Source organism: Etheostoma spectabile, unplaced genomic scaffold, assembly GCF_008692095.1.
Source record: "Etheostoma spectabile isolate EspeVRDwgs_2016 unplaced genomic scaffold, UIUC_Espe_1.0 scaffold00018309, whole genome shotgun sequence".
Classification (NCBI taxonomy): domain Eukaryota; kingdom Metazoa; phylum Chordata; class Actinopteri; order Perciformes; family Percidae; genus Etheostoma; species Etheostoma spectabile.
In genome coordinates this window covers 74,011-84,381 of record NW_022604200.1, presented here as the reverse complement: position 1 = coordinate 84,381, position 10,371 = coordinate 74,011, and the positions used below count along the sequence as shown (strand labels likewise).

The 10,371-nt window shown below is 43.7% G+C and overlaps 1 long non-coding RNA gene across 1 annotated transcript; it reads left to right on the top strand.

Moving 5' to 3' along the window:
• The first annotated feature begins 8,878 nt into the window (after positions 1 to 8,878).
• Positions 8,879 to 9,986, top strand: LOC116679988 (uncharacterized). The gene is made up of 3 exons (XR_004329615.1): positions 8,879 to 9,042; positions 9,265 to 9,360; positions 9,753 to 9,986. It is a non-coding gene; the product is annotated as an uncharacterized LOC116679988 (long non-coding RNA).
• Positions 9,987 to 10,371: the final 385 nt, after the last annotated feature.

Sequence of the window (10,371 nt, the reverse complement as noted above, 5' to 3'; positions counted from 1 at the left end):
TGGTGATGGTAGACAGGTTCTCTAGGTGGGTAGAAGCCATTCCCACCAGAAAAGAGGACGCAAAACAGTGGTGAAATGGCTCAAAACTGAACTCATCCCGAGGTATGGGGTCCCCAGGCAAATAAGGTCAGATAATGGCACACATTTTAACAACAAACTACTAAGAGAAGTAGAACAGGCCCTGGGAATCACTCATGCCTTCGGATCAGTTTATCATCCACAGTCACAGGGAATGGTGGAAAGAGCAAACCAGACATTGAAGGCTAAGATAGCCAAGGCATGTGCAGGAAGCAAGTTAACATGGGTAGAAGCGCTCCCATTGGCCCTCATGGCTATGAGGTCCTCAGAAGGACGAGAAACACATTTGACCCACATGAAATAATGACAGGGAGAAAAATGCCAGGATCTCCACTAGATGGAGGCCACATGCCAATGTTAGATGTTCAGCAAATAGAAATGACAGACTATATGAAAAAGCTAACATCTCTGGTTTCAGCCCTTTCTACGCAGGTCCAGTTGGCGAACAGGAAACCGCAGGAGGAAGCAACACTACCTGTCAAGGTAGGCGACTGGGTCAGGGTCAAAGTTCACAAGAGGAAGTGGACTGACCCCAGGTGGTCCGGGCCGTAGTGAGGGAGGTTACTTCACACTCGGTCCAGGTTAAAGGTAAAAAAGGAGCACCTTGGCACCACCTGACACATTGTGCCCCAGCCGCACCTCCTAGCCGCCCATTGGCAGAAATTAGAAAAGCAATCCAAAATGTATAGATGGAAGAGATGTTTTGGCGGGGAACAGCCCCCGCGTAGTACATCCATAACTTGGAAGGCAATGGGGTTTGGGAAAAAGACAACAGTTGTCCTAGCAGTAGTAGTAGTAGTGGGAGTTGCAGCATTAATTCTGGGGTTGGAACATGCGTATGGGGACCGAGACCACAAAGAACAATCACCCGGTAGTGTCCAACCACCTCTCAGTAACAAAGGAAATGAAACTAGACGAGAGAAAAGAAGAGCAGTTTGGGCAGTAGTGAAGCAACACACTAAGGGCCCATCCCCAAGGTGCGGTGCCAGATTGACTCTCCCCTATGTGAGAGACTCAACCACGTCATTTACCTTTGATTTGTGTCAGGCTATAGACTGCGGGGGGTATAATAGTTTCTACAAAAACACAGATGTGTACATCTGTGACGACTATCAAAAGGTAGAGGACTGTGAAAGGAGCGCTTCCGGACAGGTGAAAGGTAGTCTCTGTAACAGCTGGTATGACGCGGGTTGGACAACAGGAGGGTGGAAACCATGGGCGAGGTTGACAGACAAAAGAGATTGGTGGGTACAACAAGATGAATGGGAGATATTATCTATACAGCGGGACTATAGTTCAGACCCCACGAAAAATCCCATAACCCTGTCAGTAAATAGAGCAATTGGGAGCAGGAACGGTCAGGATGTGTGGATGTTAGCCATAGGTGTATGGATAGCAGGAAGTGACCAGATAACCCCCCTGCAGATAAATATTTTGGATCCCCTCACGCACACACAGAATGACACTGACATGGCAGAGACTACAGTAAAACCCCCCCTGAAGGAGGAAGACGTAATAGTGCAGGACTTCTCTAAAATGAGGGTGGAAGATGTGTTAGAGTTATCAGCAGGTGCAGGCCAGGACAATTTATGGATCAGGTGGCTAATACAGAATGCCAAAGAACAACACATGGAAGGGTGCGTGGCCTGTGCCACAGCTAGACCAGTCATGTTCACTAACCCGGCCCTGTTGTTTCCTAATGAGGACCCAGCAGGATATGCATGCATGTTGAACTTCACACACTCTAAGACAGCTTCCCGCAATTGTACTACCCTAGCATCCCTCTTTCCCCAGGCTTTGAAAAACCAGGGTATTTTACCGCCATAAAGGGGGAGGGTGCAAGATATCACTGTTTCAATCTCACCGGATCAAGCAAGCCCACAATCAAACTAGGTGATATACCCCCAGACTGGTGTAATACAACTGTACAAAACAAAACAGCCCTAGGCCCAGTGGCTAGAATAGGACTATTCTACTATTGTGGTGGTCTTAGGTTGTACTCCCAGATAAAGTTCCCAAATCAAACGTCAGGAGTTTGTGCTATGGTTAGATTAGCTATGCCCATATCTTTGGTGGGGAGTAGAGTCCACTATACCCACCATAAGGCTGTGCAACTGACCGTAAAGAGAAGGCGCAGGGCCCGTAGTATGCAAGGCCCGGCTTTTGATCCATGGGCGGGAACCCCAACCTATATAGACAGCATAGGAGTTCCTAGGGGTGTCCCGAATGAATACAAATTGGCAGATCAAATAGCCGCAGGATTTGAGAATATACCACTGCTTTCAGCCATCTTCCCCGTCACTCCCAGCAAAAATGTAGATAGGATAAATTTTGTGCATTATAATGTTTTACGCTTGAGCAATGCAACTAGGGATGCCATCGAAGGCCTGGCCGAGCAGATGGCCCCAACGTCCCTCATGGCGCTCCAGAATAGGATGGCGCTGGACATGCTGTTGGCTGAAAAAGGAGGAGTCTGTTCCATGTTCGGAGAGATGTGCTGTACGGTCATCCCTAACAACACTGCCCCGGATGGGAAGGTCACCAGGGCTTTGAACCAACTTCGAGCCCTTTCCCAGGAGATGCATGACGCCTCAGGTGTATCAAATCCATTGGAGGGGTGGATGACAACCTTTTTGGCAAATGGAAGAATCTTATCACTGCTTGTTTGACATCTATTGCTGTTTTTCTCGCTATTCTAGTTACCTGTGGGTGTTGCTGTGTGCCCTGCCTGCGGACCATGATATCCCGGCTCATCACCACTGCCTTGTCCAAAGAAAAAGCGCCGCCTCCCTATTCCGCTGGGATGCTGCCATTACTCACCATGCCTGAGGACGGGGAGGACGTTGAGGCACTGCAGTTAGTGTAAAAAGTGTTCGCACCTAGTAGGTGCGAAAAGGGGGAATTTGTGGGAAAATAATACAATGACTGAAGTGGTGATGAACAGGGCACTCAGGAACGGCCACGTAAAAGCTGGCTTAAAGTATTTGCTGAATTAACCAAAGACTAAATAAGAGTGTGTGTATGTGTGACATATTATACATTATGCTTTGCAGCTGGGGTACGGCTAGGAGGGAGAGAACAGGAAGGGCTATCTTAGTCAGATAAGCTACAGTGAGCACGAGAAGAGGAGATGGTGAGGCCAAGGACACTGAAGTTCGAGGACGGTCTGATAACTCAGAGAACAGGACGTACAAACTAAGAAGGGAGTGAACATAGCTGTCTTGTGAAGTAAATGATAACTGAAAATAATAGACAGGCAAGAAGGAAGAGGCAGAGCAGGGATTGTACCCCAGCAACAGTATAGCTGACCAATCAGGCCCCACAAGGGGAACCAATATAACCCTGAGCACGCTATTGTTTAAGTGCCTTTTTGGGAACCTCTGTACTAGACAAGTTTCCATCTGGTCCGTGCACGTTTAACTGCCCGGAAACGCATTTCATCTGTTGACCACAAGAATAAACGCTGTGTTAATTCATCATGGAGTCAGTTGTCAGTTTATAGAAGGATTTCTCCAACAATATGAAGCAGGACTGCACTCTGGAGCCTGAAGTACACAGCAGGATATGAAGAAGGACTGCACTCTGGAGCCTGAAGTACACAGCAGGAAATGAAGCAGGACTGCACTCTGGACGATGGAGTTAGGCCACGTTTTCACTGTAGCTACCCTGGTCATAAAGGAATCCACACTTCATACTGAAGTCCATTTTTTACCTTTTATTCCTTATAGAAGTATGATGGAACACCGTGAAAACGTGTTTGCCTGGTAGACCAGCAGTAGAATTAACAAGAAACAGGAGCTTAACAGTTCGCTATTCACAGTCTCAATTTTTCTCTTGTCCATTCGCGCTACCGTCCGCCAACTTCCGGTCCTGGATCTTGTAGCTTACCAAAATAAAACTCGTTCGTACTGAACATACAAAAGGGGCAAAATACAACTCACTTTACTCATAAAGAACCCGAAATTCAGTGAACAATGTTTTACAATAATATGTAGAACTGAAACCACCTAGCAATCGTAAGATCGCGTATATTCACTTCTGGTGTTGTCATGGCAACGATAAACATTTTTTCAGCGTCAGCTACAATAACGCCTTCTCCACATTGTTGATGTGGCAGCGGACAGTAAGAACCCAATGTCACTTCTTTCTCTTGATGCAATGAAAGTCTTTGATAGACTTGAGTGGCTATTTTATGGTCAGTCTTAGAGGTGATGGGCCTTGGTAAAACCTTTATTGGTATGATTAAACTTTTCTAATCTAATCCATCATTTCAATTCAATTCAATTTTATTTATAGTATCAATTCATAACAAGCGTTATCTCAAGACACTTTACAGATAGAGTAGGTCTAGACCACACTCCAGAATTTACAAGGACCCAACAGTTCTAGTAGTTTCCTACAGAGCAAGCAACAGTGCAACAGTGGCGAGGAAAAACCTTTAGGCACTTGGTAGGCGGTGTCGGACGACCGGTTGGGATTAGAATGAAGGGTGGCAGTAACAGTCACAAAAAATAAATAAAAATACAATAAATAGTAGTTTGTTTGTAGTAGTTCTTTGTAGCATAGCAGGGCACTGTGCAGCGTTACAAGGCACAGCAGGACGTAGCTGGGCATCGCAGAACGTAGCAGGGTGTAACAAGGCATCGCAGGACGTGTAGCGGGACCATGGCGACAGCTGCTACCCGAGTCTTAACCGGACACAACTCCTTCTCTTTATTTCCAGTTTCCAGATCCACCCACCAAGGTTGCCCCTTGAGTCCTGCATTAATTGTCATAGTTCCAGAGCTGCTGGCTCAAGCAATCCGCCAATCGATTATGGTTTCACCAATTTGCATTTGTAATACACAGCATCATCTCTCATTATTTGTGGATAATGTTTTGGTCTTTTTAGAAAACCCATCTCAGTTTCTTCCTCCGCTTCTATCTTTATGCAAGGAGTATGGAAACTTATCAGGTTTTAAAATTAACTGGTCAAAGTCTGCAATCCTTCATTTAAATAACTCAGCCCACAATTTAAACCATCTCAGCTAACATCCCAATTGTTAAGCAGTTTAAATATTTAGACTTTGAGGTCTCCATAAACCTATTTACTTGTTACAACTATAACACAGGCAAAAACATGCAGTGTGTGTGTAATCACGTGTGTAGCTTAGTCAGGCAAGATCAAGATTCAGTTCATTTCCATTCAATGAAATTTATTTATATAGTACCAAATCACAAGAACAGTTATCTCATTGCGCTTTTCATAAAAGAGCAGGTCTAGACCGTACTCTGTGATGTTATTTACAGAAGCAACAGAGGCAAGGAAAAACTTTCTTTTAAGAGGCAGAAACCTCGAGCAGAACCATGGGTCAAGGTGGGCGGTCATCTGCCTCAACCGGTTCGGGGTGAAAGAGAGAGATGGCAGATGAAACACAACAAGATCAAAATGGCGTATAAAACGCCGCAAGATCAAGATGGCAGATAAAACACTGCAAGGTGTGATGCTCTTTTTAGCTCAGTTTTTAGCTCCAGGCACAAAATGGTTACTCAAGAAAGATACACAAACTATTTAACTATTTAACCCCAAGATGGCGGGTGGTAAGGCTTGGTTGCAACACCACTTGACAATAGGGTGGCTGTTAGCTGGTCTGTGTATGTATGTGTTAGTTTAATGTGTAAAAGAGGAAAGAAAAGACACTGTCTTCACCAACCAGCTTTGTCAGAGAAACTTTGTCTTTGCTGACCTGCTTGGTCTCCAGAGGGACGCCGTCTTCACCGACCTGCTCGGCCTCCAGAAAGACGCTGCCTTCCCCGACCTGCTTGGTCTCATAAGGGGTGTCACCTATGCTGCCGGCCGCCTGACAATCCTCGTCGTCCTGTTTGGCTGCCAGAAGGGTTTTGCCTTCCCAGCCAGCGGCGTCCTGTTCGGCCGTCTAAGGGGCTCCACGTTCACTGCGGTTTGTAGTCATGGACCCTGGACTTAGCTGTCTGCAACCTTTCTGTTCCCCAGTTTCACTGTCCTTGGTTTCCTGGCCACGTTGTTCTGTTTGTCCCTCCTCCGGACTCCCTTTCGCCATCCCTGGACTGTCGTGTCCGGTTTTGGCTGTTTTTTGTTTGTTTTGAGGGCCATCTGGTAGCCATCCTATGAGGCAGGGGTACCGTCATGGTTTTGTCCTTGTGTTTAGTTTTAGTTGGTTTCATGTTTTTGTTTGTTTTTACGGACTTTCTGTTTTATTATGATATCCACTGTTTGTCTTATGTGCCACACCTGTGTAATCATCGTCACCTGTTCCCCTAGTATAAATACTCACCACATTCACTTATCTGTGCCAGATTTTTGTTAGTCCTTTTGTGTCTCACCTTCCAATATTTCCAAGTGTTTGTTTCCAGTGTTTCCTGATTTATTGTATGTTTTTTTGACCACATCTTCTGCCTATTGGATTTGTACCGTTGCCTGGATTGTTTGTTTGGTAATTAACATACTCATATTTCACTCCATGTCGAGTTGAGCATTTGAGTCTGACATTTTACCCGGGACAACTTTGAGATGTGTCATGTCCAGGTACTTTTCCAGTTCCCACATTTACATTTGATGTTTAACTGAAACTTAAAGATGGAAATGTGGAATATGAGAACAACAACACACACCTTAAGTTGACAAGAGACCTAAAGCATGACATTTTAGCAAAGCTTGCATCTATTATAAATGGTTTTAAGGCTTACCCAAGTAATAAAGATATCACAATGGCAGCTGAGGCTCTTGTAGCCAAACATCACTGCTTAAAGGAAGCAGGATCTGAGACTAGCTGGAATGGATGGAAAAACAGCCTAATGTTTAAGATGGGCAATTACAGGAACAAGTTGAGATGGGCTGGATGTTAGGTAAAAGAATTTTATGCTGGAAAAAGAAGAAGTAATCCTGAAAAGGGACCTTCACATTCCAACTCTAAAAGACCCAAGCGAGGAGAAGTAAACTTCCTACCCAACTTTCCCCAAGGAAAGGATCCTTCAAGCCAGTTGAGGCAGACAATTGTTGAAGAAGTCAAGAAGACTGAGAAGAACCTGCCCCTCATTAGAAAGATGATGGAGACCACATTTCCAGGGCTGCCAACTCTCACGCATTGGCCGTGAGATACACGCATTTGACTGGTTTCACACGCGCACACGCCACTCCCCCGATTTCTCACGCTGAAGTGTCAACCCGGTCGGTCAAATTTCTGAAAGATGAGTTTATCTATAGATCTACCAGTTGAGCCACTCGTGATCGACTAGTTGTGCCTTCAGAGACTGTGAGGGGGTTCAAGAGCGCTCCCTGTCTGTGGAAGTTTCGAATTGTCGCAAACTGAGAACTTTTTTTTTCACGAGCCATCCAGGTGCATTTCCCCGGCTTCAGGTATGTGCTCTGAGTTTTAATGACCCGTCCGTTGTTTCGTGTCAACTCTCTCTGTAACAATAGAGGTGAGCAGCACGGCTGGTAGCGTAGCAACTAATGTTCATTTTAGTGGAGTCGCTCTGGGGGGGGGCAGTGACGCGTTGCATCCGTGTAGACCTCCGATGAAGAGCAGCGTACAGCCACCTCTAGACTTTGTCAGAGACCAGAGACCCAGATGGGCCTCTGTGTCTGTGCGATGGTCTGAATGAGATCCACCATATCAGCAGAGCAACATGCACAGCAGACTATATTACACTATATAGGCCTACACTATATATACTATATTACAACTCTCCAAATCTCGGACAACAGAGATGGGAGGAGTTATATTTTGATTGTGCACAAAGTTGTAAACATGAGCAGAAATCTGATGAAACACATCTATACTATACTATAAACTGCAATGTTGGGCCACTATTGGGCTTTTCTAACCTCTGTGCATCTCTAAATTTAACTGTAAATAATTCATTCAATGTTTCATAAAATGAACAAATAGTCTTTATTTTCCCAAAAACATAAATACAGTAAGTGGGGCACAGAGGATGAGGGCCAAACATTACTGAGCCTTGGCACAAAGGTTAAAGGATTAGAATTTATGTAAATCAGTGTTTCTCAGTCTTTAGAATTTCAGTGGTCTTAGTTGGTCCCCTCAACATCCAGGGACCCCTGGACCTGTTCAACAAAGACCCAAATCTTCTCAGCTGTTGCTGACTTATTCTTCTGTCTCTGTAAAGTGGCTCATTATGTTTGGCACAGTCTGGGTCAGTTCTTATATCTTAAGAAATTAACAATGTAAATGATGTAAATGCTAAATGCCAAAACCTGTTGATACTACAACACTGCAAAGGCTCTTAACCCTACAGTTTTGCACATATCATGTAAGACTTGATTTCTCCATTTGTTTGCACAAAACTCTCCAGAAAGTGCCATTTTATGGTTTATTTTTCAAATTTTTTCCCTGGGGGGCATACCCCCAGACCCCTCTAGAAAGAGCCCCCATCCCCATTATCCTTCAGGGTTTAAATTGGGATTTGCTACATACCAAATCACAATTTAAACCCTGAAGGATAATGATGCTGAAAGACCCAAAGAAAGTGCTTTGTGCGCGGCAAAATATGGGTTGGCTCCCCCCAAATCTCACTCCAAGGTTTTTGGAAAAGTTGGCAGTTCTGCATTTCCCCTATGCCGAAAGCCATAGTGATGTGCCGCCCACCAGTGAACAAGCTCATAGACCTGTCTGAGGTAATATGGATCAGCTCTCTTTTAAAGTAAAAATTGTGATTCTTACTCATTTGGCCGCTATTTTCTGCTATAAATGTGTTGTCAAATTGAACTTTTTTTTTAAATGGCTGTATTCTCCTCCTGCTGTCATTTCAATGTAGTTGTATGCAGACTTCCAGCAGATTAGGAATCAGAACCTACTCAACACATTCTATGCTGAGCTTGACTGCCATCTTCCTCGATTGATGACCTTATTCAGACAGAAGGCATCAAGAACTGGGAAGACAGCAGATGCTCCAGCTGACATTTTAAAAATCCACGATGAACAGGTAAATATATTATTACATATTTCATTGTGGAACATTGAACAGGTTCCATGTTTCAAATGAGCTTTGTGAATTTTGCAATTTTTGTCCACTTTGTGTTTGCCATTTGTCTGATTGCATTAAACATGTGAACAGGTTATTTGTGGACATATGTTCTGATTGGACTGTTTAAAGCTTTGTTCAGTAAACTTTTCGGTGTATACAATTCTGTTTTTATCTGAATAGAAAATGTATGATATCCACACCAAGCGCTCTACTGTTCTCCATGCCCTTCCTGTGTATCTGCACAAGGATGTTTCTTGATTTTTCAGAACCTGCACAGTGAGTATCCTTAAGTCACTAACATATTCTACTGTGTATTATGTAAATAGTTCATCAATATACTATCATGTTGTAGGACGTAGTTTTTGTATATGGTCTGTTTTCTTTCTTCTCACTATAAAGGAACTATAGTGTTTTTTTTGTTCAATGTTCAGTTAAACGTTTTCTTGTAAATGTCCTTGTTTCAGTCTCTCACACCACTTAGATTCTTTGGTAATTTGGCTGATTCAATTGTTCAGAACATGATTGTTATGTTTTTCACCTTTCACAATGAGACCCAGATCTCCCAGCTGTATTGGATTTCAATGGGACTTGGTTAAAGAAAGCAAATATGTCATCTATTCTGTTCCATGTGTTAGTTTGTGATTAGTATCTCTTTTTCTTTCATTCAGGACCAGTCTGATGAGCCAGAGCTTGATGGGGTTACAGTGGGCCTCCTTAATGTCATCACTGACCATGGCACAAGTCCAGTTAACTACAATACTGTGAGGATCTCTGTCATCATTGAAAGTGATGCTGTTGTCAGCCTCCCCAGACTTGGCGATGCCTCCCAGGTAATCTTTGGACTAATCTATGCACTACACCTCAGCTATCCCAGAGCACTGACCAACACTTTTTAGTTCACTCAAAAGAACTTGTTCTAAAATGTCGTAAACTGGGTAAAAAGTTACTGCACTACTTTGCAGCTGTTCAGACAAAAAGCCCAAACTATACAATACCCCTTTGTTCTCATTAATATAAAGCAAAAATAACGCTAATGTTTTGTGTGTTTTAATGTTTTTCACAAACATTGTGGGTTGCGAAAAATGACCCACATTTCACTGTGCATTTCATACAGGTTAATGTAAAACATTTTTATTATACTTTATTAATCCTACAAGAGTAAACTACACTTTTCACTCTGTTGTTATTACACACAGGCCTGAATTACACACACATGCTCAGGACCTACACATGCACTAATTAAGAGATGTTAGAGTGAGGGGGCTGCCCATGGAAAGGTGCCCTGAG